The sequence below is a fragment of the Canis lupus genome, chromosome 27 (assembly GCF_003254725.2).
Source record: "Canis lupus dingo isolate Sandy chromosome 27, ASM325472v2, whole genome shotgun sequence".
NCBI classification, from domain to species: domain Eukaryota; kingdom Metazoa; phylum Chordata; class Mammalia; order Carnivora; family Canidae; genus Canis; species Canis lupus.
The window spans coordinates 34,917,399-34,927,296 of NC_064269.1; the positions used below are offsets into that span (position 1 = coordinate 34,917,399).

Sequence of the window (9,898 nt, forward strand, 5' to 3'; positions counted from 1 at the left end):
TTTTATTTTAAGCATAGGGGTTTTGACCCTGGGAACTCATGTCCTAGAGGAACTAAAAGCCTACAAGGTCAATCTCTGGGAGCATACACATATCTCACGGTAGGCTGCCTTCCCCACATCCAATCAATCACCAGGTCCCTTTGACCCTTGGTAGTATCTTTAATATCTGCATCCTTTTGATGCCTAAGGCCACTACCATGCTCAACCTGCAGTAGCTCCTGCCCCTGCAGAGCCAAAGTTGACTTGTTTTTTGTCTCACAGATTTGTTTGATTAAGTCTCACCATGACCATCCTTGATTAAACAGCCTCAATGACCCTACTTTGCTGGCAGAATAATGACTCAACTTTTCAACTTTCAAAGCTCTGTGGGTCTGGTCCCTTATGCCACCACCTCCTCTCCCACCCTGCCCCTCCCCCTCCCCTGAGCTACTTACCTTATTTTCCATCAGCAACTTCTCTGTAATGAGAGTAATCTCACAGCTTTAACTCATTCTTCAAGGTTCATTTAAAGCTATAATCATGATAGCTGCCAATCGCCGAACATTTATTATATGCCAGTTGCCAGTTTGCATAGATTCCATCATTTAATTATCACAAAGGCCCTATGAAACCATTTCTATCATCCTCTGGCTTTGGTAGATGGGGAAAATGGAAAATGGAAGGGTAGAGTGATAGGGGCAAGCCCAATTCTCACAAGGACCTGGATTCCTGTCCAGGTGACCTGAGTCCAGAACCCCAGGCTTTAGCCATAATTCTACTACTCACATAATGATGCCTTCCACCTTTCCCATGTTGAGAATTCAATACAGATGAATAATCATTTATTTGGCAAGTGCCAGGCATAAAGCTCTGGAAATGTGGGCAATGGAAATCTGATTAAGGTGATTCCAGCCAGCTTATTGACATGTTCTTCCTCTATGTTCCCAAATTTATTATAGTTGACAGGACATGACACCTTGAACATTGCTATTCATGCACATTTTGTCTCCTCCAATACAGTATTTTTTAAAAATATTTTTGTTTATTTATTTATGAGAGATACACAGAGAGAGAGGCAGAGACATAGGCAGAGGGAAAAGCAGGCTCCACGCAGGGAGCCTGATGTGGGATTCGACAATCCCGGGACTCTAGGATCATGCGCTGAAGGCAGACACTTAACAGCTGAGCCCCCAGGTATCCCTCCTCCAATACACTATTACTGTCTTTTGCTTAGAGGCCTTTCTGTTTGTTTACCTTCTATAAACCAAAGATAAACCCAAAGATATGTTTATTGAATCCAAACGAATTCCACACTTACTTCAACTTGTTCTCTCTTCCCCAGGGAGCTTTCTGGGGACAATGCTCTGTCCTGTTCTTGCTGTAAAACAATGTTATCAACTCACTGGGACCTGGGTCTTTTTCATTTCAGCACCTAATAGTAATAGCTCATTTTTATTATGTAATTTCCTTATTCTAGGCATTTTAACATGAATATATTAATTTAATCCTTACAAAACCATTTTTTAAAAGATATTTTTTTTATTTGAGAGAGACAGAGCATGAGCAGGTAGGGGGCAGAGGGAGAAGGGAAGCCGACTCCCCATTGAGCAAGGAGCCCGATGCAGGACTCAATCCCAAAACCCCGGGATCATGACCTGAGACAAAGAGAGACGCTTAACCAACTGAGCCACCCAGGTGTCCTGAAGTAAACCCACTTTTTTTTTTTTTAAAGATTTTATTTATTTATTCATGAGAGATACACACAGAGAGAGGCAGAGACACAGGCAGAGGGAGAAACAGGCTCCATGTAGGGAGCCTGATGTGGGACTCGACCCCGGGACTCCAGGATCATGCCCTGGGCCGAATGAAGGCAGGCGCTAAACCACTGAGCCACCCAGGGATCCCAGTAAATCCATTTTTATCTCCATTTTGTACAAGAGAAAACTAAAGTCCTATGAGTTAGGTAACTTGCCCATGTTTGCAGGGTCAGGACTGACACTTGGGCTGTTGGCTTCCAGAGTCTGCAATTTTGACTTCCTTTGCCTGGTGCTTCTGCTTTAGTCATCATACTTCCCAGTTGCTCTGTAAATATCTGTTAAACAAATAGACATTGTTTTGAATTCCTGGCACTGCTTTAGGTTTCTTTGTATCTCACTATAAACTGCCTTTATAATATATGTGTTGACTTCCTCCACGGTTATAACTCCAAAGAAGGAAGCAGTTCTTTTGCACTGTTCCAGGTACTTAGTGTAATTGCTGGGTCCCTGAGCGGGTGTTAGAAAAAAATGCTTGATCTAACCCTGGAAGACTGGGCTAGTCTTTATCCATACCTGATCTGTGAGGTATGGCAGGTTCTGGGTACTCTGTTCCCCTGAGGAGAAACTTGAATGTTAGTCTCTGAAAACTGCTCCTTAAGGGAAGAATGACTCCTAGCCCGGAATGAATGAAGAACCTCATCGTGGATCAAATGCCTCGCTCGGTGCACCCACATGCTCCAGGGCCTGTGTCTGTTGAGGGTGAGAACTAGGGAGGCAAGAGACACATCCGGAGGATAGCACTCCTTTCTCAGCCCACTTGTCAGAAACTCATCTCACTCTGGAGAAAATATATGCAAAGGCTTTTGAGATCCTTTTAATGCTGTCAGGAAACTTCCCATGCTTCCTGCCAGGCCTATCTTTCAGCATTTAATTTGGTATTTAATGTAGAAACCAATTTATTATTTTTATTTTTTATTTTTAAAGAATATGTTATTTATTTATTTGAGAGAGATTGAGCAAGATAGAGAGCGCACAAGCACTAGCAGGGGTAGAGGCGGAGGGAGAAGCAGGCTCCCCACTGAGCAGGGAGCCTGATATGGGCCTTGATCCCAGGACCCCAGGATCATGATCTAAGCCAAAGGCAGATGCTTAACCGACTGAGCCACCCAGGTACCCCATAAAAATCAATTTAAAACAATCAAATTAATATCATGTATTTTCCAAAAAGGAGAGTGATAGTTTCCCTCTTCTTCCCCTCCCGAGGCCCCTCTCCTGTTCTAATTAGGTTAAATCTTGATTATTTAATTCTAGTGCTTCCTTTCTAGAAGACGATAGACAAACGAGATCAGAGACCAGTGACCAGGAGTCCTGTAGGCATTAATTTATTAACAAATATTTTTCTCATCTCCAACGTGCCAGACACTGTGCCAGGTGCTGGAGAAATTATAGAGAACAAAACAGGGAAAAACTTACACTCTTTTTAGGATGGTGAAGAAATTGGAAAACACCACAATAGCTACTTCTGACATCTGAAGAGAAAAGAAGGGCTAAATTTTTTATATATGGCTCCCAAAATAAAACTGAGATCAGCAGGTTAAAATAACAAGGCATATATTAGCCATCGCAAGGAATAATTGTCCAAATCTGAACTATTTTTTTCAAGGTAGTGAGTTCCCCATCACTAGGGCTGTCAGACCACTTGACAAGTGTGTTACGTAATGAAAAAAATACACTATATCAGAAAGAGAGTAAAGAAAATTGAGACCTACAGGCCCCATGGGAGTTTGACCCCAGAATGGGATATGCATCTGATAAAGACCTCATTTCCAGATAAGGGTCATGACTAGGAACTGAGGGCCCAGGCTGACTTGTGTGAGCCAACCACATTTCAGTCTACTCTGATCTTCTGGGAGGGGTCCTTAAGTCAGGGCTGTCCCCAAGAGCACATGGCCACTTACTACTGTCTGCCAGAGGACTGGGGACATCAGTGGCAGGAGCCAGGTCCTGACCATCAAGAAGTACTTGATTTCAATGACTTCTCTGCAGAGGGTATCTTCAGGTGAATCTGGAGTCACTTAGTCTCTCAGTCTCTCCTGTGCTCACCAAAAAATGGAGATAATAATGCCTGACACATAGAATCATGGTGCAGATCAAATAAGATCGTAGCACATGTGAAACCTTACGATCTTACTATTTCTGTTATCATGTAGCAATAGCAATAATTCTTATTCTCTTTGACAGTTCTCTTTATGGGACCAGCTGGGGTGAGAAGACTTAGCAACAGGGTTCTCCCTTAGGATCAGAGTAGCCAGCAGGTTTGACTGTGGCTCCAAGTCCCACACTCTGAAGCAAAGTAGCTTTTCTGGGGGCTCTGTAAAGCAGTATTTGGCCCCAGCCTGGGTGAAAACTTGCAACCTCAGGCCAGGAGGGGAATGGGACCCCGGGGAAGCTAGCTTTTGTTCCCTGCCTCTTCTGAGAAGCAGATCTTTGGTGCTAATGATTAAGGGACAACCCAATTTCACCTAAGACCTTATCAGAGTTTTCCATACTCCTGGCTTCTCCCTGCCCCCAGTCCCCTCTCCTGCCTTTGCTCCAGGGGCATTCTCATAGTGTGCGGGCGAGGCTTGCTTGTTCTTTCTTTCTTTAACAACCACCTGAAAGTACCGCCTGCAGGGACCTGGGACTGAGGGTTGCATAAAAGCTCAAAGGAACTTGTGCAGCACAGCTGGGGCCGGCCACATCCCTCCTTACCTTCACGGCCTCCCGTGCTCCCGCTGGCACCATGCTAACCAAGGCCCTGGTACTCACAACCTGGTTCGCCCTCGCTGTGGCTTACCCCGTAATACACCAGGGTAAGTGCACAGTTGGGAAGTCACCATGGGAGAATGAAACTAAAATTCTTTTATAGGGTGTGTGAATGCCATGCCGGGTCTTTCCTCAGGAGAAAGAGAACCGGAGAGACCAGCAGTGAATGTTGTAAAGTGAAATTATAGTGACTTGGTGTTAAGATGGGGATGGGTGGCTGGCCGAGCTCTGAAGCCTTGGACACATCCAGTGGCTAAGCTAAGATGTGGCTTAGGTGCTTACTTAGTATAAAGGTACTAAGTAAGGCTGGGCCAGCTGGGCTTAGGGTGGGTGATGGGCCAACTACTCAGGGTTTACTGTGGTCCTCTTCACTCTTGGGCCCTAGAGAGGCTTTATTCTCTTTAGTGCAGGTTGAAAAGTCCCAGGCTGTATCCTCCTTTTATCCAAGAGTGCAGTTCAAAGGACTTCAGTAACTAATTTGGTCCAATGCAATGGAAATCAGTGGGTCTGGAAACCTGGGGATCACATGGAAAGAGGAAAGAGGTGTCTTCATGAACCAGGCAGAAAGAAAGCTTTCCTCCAAAAGCTTTCCTAATTCTTTCTGAATTCAATTTGAGTTCTCGGGGAAGGGGCGGGGGGAGGTGTGTTCATTCACTGGCATTAAAATAATTACTTTCCCCCATCCTCTTCCTCCCTCTAGTAGTTCTCCAATTATCAGACGCTGAGTTTGGGATTCTTTACTGCGTATGAATGAATGATAAAAGCACAGTGACTAAATTAGAGTGCTAATGATTTTGGCCTCATTGGCAAGGTGCCTCTAACGTGGTCACCTAAGCAGCCTTGGTGACTGAGTATCTTTTCTGTAGCCCAAGAAGAGCCTGGGGGTATGCTCACCAGGCCTACACAGTTATAATGCTCTTATGGTTAGCAAGCCCCCAAATGTCTGGATTGTTCAATCTATGGGAAATACTGGAAAATGAAGTCCTAGACTTCAAAAATATGATAGAAGTAGCCCATTTCAGAGTCCATTCCTTTCTTGTTATGTATCTTGGAAATAGCTATTTTCCTTACTCCCTTTTTTGGTTTTCTGGGACCTGGAAGGATTATAGAGGGGATATCCTTGGAATCTTTATTCTGTTCCAGTCTGACCAATTCACATACAGAGGCACAGTATTAAATGCTTCTTCTTATACTGACACCCTCAAAGGGTGGTGGTATAGGGGCCACTCCTAGGGAGCAGTTAGTCTTCTGCATTTTCTAAGCACTTGGCAGAAGAGAAACTTGGGTTGAGACCATTTATTTTTTATTTTTATTTATTATTATTATTTTTTGAGACCATTTTTGATTCACTATACCTTTTTATGCTCCAGGTTTTCCTCAGGAAGAGATCTAGCTTGGAATGGTGTAGAGATGGTGAAAATATTCTTCCTAGAAAGTACTTAAACTATTGTTTGTTTGTTTTTTTGGCTCCTCTAGAATTCATTACTGACCTAGACTTGATCACTGACCTTGAGTTGCTTAATGAACTTGAGTTGATTAATGCCTTTGAGTTGACCGCTGGACTAGAGTCCACTGCTGACCTAGAGTCGACCACCCAAGAGTCCCCTACCCACCTGGAGTTGTCCACCACCACAGAGTCCACCATGACTCCGGGGTCCCCCACCAACCTCGAGCCCACTGCCACCCTGGAGTCTACCGCCGACCAGGAGTCCACAGCAACCCCAGAGTCCCCCACTGACCTGGTGTCTACTGCCACCCCAGAGTCCACTGCCACTCCAGAATCCCCCACCAACCTGGAGTCCACCACCACTCTAGAGTCTACCGCTGACCAGGAGTCCACAATGACCCCAGAGTCCCCCACTGACTTGGAGTCCACTGCCACCCCGGAGTCCTCCACCAACCTGCAGTCCACCGCCACCCCAGAGTCCATCACCGACCTGGAGTCCACTACCACCACTCCAGAGACCCCGGCCAACCTGGAGTCCACCGCTATCCCAGAGTCCGCCACTGACCTGGAGTCAACCACTAACCTAGTCTCCATTAGTGATGTAGAATCTACCACAGATGTGCATTTTGAGAATGCACAAACTTTCGGTAGGTGATGGTTTTGGCTTTAGAGGGGCCTGGGCAGGAGTTAGTGGGCTTCCATTTTTTGCATCCAAAAGAAAAAACCTGCTTTCCTCCAGTGTACTTGGTTCCCCAATGTAAGCTTATGATCATACCCATCTTCATTTTCTTGTCCTAGAATTATCTACTGAGGTGGAATCAAACATTCATAGCTTTGAGGAAGCAACCACTAAAGCCACTGGTAAGGATTTCTAACTTGAAAATGCAGAAATTTCTTCTTCCCTCCCTCTCTTTCCTTGTTTATAGCTTATTGCATAGAAATTTCCTATAGTAACATAGCTTTGGGCATACTTTTGCTGCTTTGAGGTAGAGTAAATTTTGTCAAAAGTTCTCTGAAACTTGAGGAAAATTCAAGCATTTTCCCAGAGTATCAGGGATTGGAATTGGTTGAATGCCAACATAGCTCCATCCCAGAGGTCTGCCCAGACCTAACCAGGATCAGCCTTCTGGGCTTCTCAAAGGGGAGGTGCTCCTTGGTGTCTCGAATGAATCAAAGGATGTGGTGGCCAAAATTTTCTTTTTCTAGTTCATTATAATTCAATTTATGTAGATAACTTTTTGAGAGAAGATTATGGCAAATGTAAATCTTATTTGAACATAGACTGAACAAAAGAGAAAAGGAATTTGAAAGCTTCATGAATTAAGCAGTGGTCCTGTCTCTGCCCATCCCTCTTTCAAGTCTCCACTTTCTTTCATTTTTTTGTCTTCCACTTAGCCAAGGGGCCATAAGATTCAATGCCTTCTATCTCCACAAACAAACCCTGATACTTTAAGGGATGCCTGGGATTTTTGCTAAGAAAGGCTCTTGGGTCTTACCTACAAAAGCAAATCTCTATACAATCTGATTCTTGTGTCTACAAATAGTAGCTAACATTTATTGAGATCTACTATATTATAGCACTGCTTTAAGTGTATTGTGGTATTGCAGGTAGTAGTTGGAGGAATCTAGAAACTGTGTATTACTGAAAAGGCCTATTAAAAAAAGATTGTTTCCTTGGCTTTAACATCTTTCTCTTTTACTGTCTTCCTTGAAGACTATACATCGTTTGCAACATGCAGCTCTACTTAGATATTGTGTTCTAACTTCCCAAATTATAGTAGTTGATTAAATAATTAATCTACATTAATGATAGCTCCCCTTGCCCCATAGGGCATTAGGAAAAATCTCATGTTTGACTACAAGATCCATCTGGTCATTTCTGCTAATATACTGGGCCCCATACCTCCTTTCTGACAGTGGAAATTATCAATAAAATGAGACTCTGTTTTTTTGCTCTGTATAATGCATTTACTTATTTAACTTTTTTCCAGTTTTATTGAAATATAATTGACATATAACATTGTATAAGTTTAAGGTGTACAACGTAGTGATTTAATGTAAATATATATTGAGAAGTTTTAATTTTTAATAGGAAGAAAAAAATCCATGGAGGGTCCAGCCTTTTAAATTAAGAAACTTATTCCTTTATTTCTAGAAAGTGTCACTGCTGCTCATTCAGAAGAGCCCATCACTAGAGGACCAGGTAAGGCCAAACATCTTTGTCTTTTTTTGCCTATGCTTGGTCTTTGAGGGATTTTTTTTCTTGGGAGGCTTTCCAGGACAGACTCAAGAAGTAGGACTCTAGTAGGGACTCTGCCTATGTTTACACTCTTCTCACTCAAGTGCCATGTTTGCTCAGCTTCTGGGGGAGAAGAGGGGAATCCAATTCTTACACATGAAGGTATGACCAGTTCAGGTGCTGTTTTCAGGGACTTATGAGTGAATGTAACCTTTTAACCAGATGCTCTTCATGGAGTGCATCTGTGTTCCATTTCTACCGGTAAGAATTGAGGCATGCAGAGTGCCTTGGCAGTTGGGAGAAGGAAGTTTTGGGTGCCACAGACTTAGTGGAGGTGTCTGTTTACCAGGGCTACTTGAGGCCATTAGCTGAATGCTAGACATACTACTGTGTGTGATCCTTATTGAAGTAAATAAAATCATTTCTTTACTTAATTGCAGAAGAGCCTGGAACTTCTGTGGGAAGCAACGAGTCCATCTCAGTACTTTTTTGTAAGTTTCTGCTCTCTTGCCCTGATTCCTTAACAGGGGTTTGATCCCATTTTCGGTGTTGGTTTTCATACACTGGGAAGGGAGTCCAAACTTACAACTTCTAGATTCTCAGATCAGTTAGAAAAGTTTACATGGAGTGCCAAGGTAACCTTTTCCCTCTCTGAAGTTTATCTTGCAAGCCTAACTGTCTGGATGTTCAGCAACCAAATAGGAATACGATAAACAAGTCCTTTCCCTTGAATTTTCCAAGATTCCATTTTTCCTGTCTATCTTGGGCACGGATTCAAGTTCAGTATGTGGAATCTTTTTTAAGGGAGAGCCTGAAGAGAAGGCATCAGATTTGCCAATGCACAGAACATATAATTCAGTTAAAAACTATAAAGACTTGGAGCTCTGAATCAAGAGCTCCCAGTTTTAATAGGTGGCCTTACTTTTGGCTTTTTTTGGAAACCTCTAAAATGGTTTCTTCGTGAAGTAAAATGGCTATCTGGACAGTGTGTAAGTATGTCCCTTCAGGCACAAGGTGATGTAGGGAGAATAAGGAGTTTACATTTTAAAGAAATTAAGTCACACATGCAAAGTCACAGTGGGCAGTGGGAAAGATGGGTCTGATCTTTTGAACACAAGTTTCTCTTGGTAACTCCTATTTTTTTTTTTTAATTTAGAAAATGAAGAAGACTTGCCATTAGTTATGAACATCACTCTCATCACTCTACTAACCACAACTCTCTAAAAATATTCTGAACTTCTGAACAAGGCTTCCATTCCATTATAGGAGACCAAATAACTGCAAAGGTCTAGTAAGATGTAAAATGTACCAGCTGAGGATAAACAGAGTGGTGAGAGTTATATCCACACAGAGGAGGGGTATCTCTTAACCATGTCCCATTACATAGGGGCTCAATAAATTTTTTTTGGAATTGAATTTTGAGAGAGGTTTTTATTTTATGAAGGAACAGATTGCCTAGTTGTCTGGGGTTAGTACCAATAATCACTTTATTTCTCTCTGGTAGATACTTTATAACCAGGCTCCTACCCTTAGTGGTTCCAGGAAAGCATGGAATCAACTATGAAAAGTATATTAGTTTTCTTATTTCTGCTATAACGAATTACTGCAAATTTAGTAGCTTAAAACAACACAGACCTATTATTTTACAGTTTTGTAGCTCAGAAGTCTGAA

General features: G+C 42.8%; 1 long non-coding RNA gene across 1 annotated transcript; it reads left to right on the top strand.

Annotated features, from left to right (window-relative positions):
• Positions 1-8,551: 8,551 nt before the first annotated feature.
• On the top strand, positions 8,552-9,643 carry LOC112665528 (uncharacterized). Its single transcript, XR_004809691.2, has 2 exons — positions 8,552-8,718; positions 9,384-9,643. It is a non-coding gene; the product is annotated as an uncharacterized LOC112665528 (long non-coding RNA).
• The last annotated feature ends 255 nt before the right edge of the window (positions 9,644-9,898 follow it).